This window comes from Seriola lalandi, unplaced genomic scaffold (genome assembly GCF_002814215.2).
Source record: "Seriola lalandi dorsalis isolate HSWRI2012SDOR001 ecotype SW California unplaced genomic scaffold, Sedor1 jcf7180002055008, whole genome shotgun sequence".
NCBI classification, from domain to species: Eukaryota; Metazoa; Chordata; class Actinopteri; order Carangiformes; family Carangidae; genus Seriola; species Seriola lalandi.
Window position 1 is genome coordinate 1,947,989 of NW_019525551.1, and position 489 is coordinate 1,948,477.

The window sequence follows — 489 nt, forward strand, 5'->3', positions numbered from 1 at the left end:
GAGTCAGTACATTGCCACATGAGACAGATTGTCATATTGGGTGGAAACGGAACTAGAAAACAAACAGAGGCAGGTCAGCTAACAGACATGTTATAAAAATGGCTTATCACAGCCACCAACTACAGATATGATGACTGGAGAACAAACACAACTGACCTCAAAGACTTTGAGGGGCTCAGCACTTCTTGTTGCACTCCTGTACATCTGATTAGACACCAGATAAAAATACAGAATAGCAGAATATAAGCAGATTTGATGAAGATGAACAGCTTGAATCACTTTCATTCAGTTACACAGTTACTGTGTGGTGGTACAAAGCAGCATTCATTCTGTTTCACTGTTTCTGTCTGTGTGTCAGGTGATATGATGTCCTGCAGGAGGTCAGCCATCATCAACATCTCCACCGTCATTTCATCTGTGAAGAAATGTCCAGAGACCTTCTCCATGGCTCCGATGTACCCTTACAGGACCAGCAAGGTACAACTGACT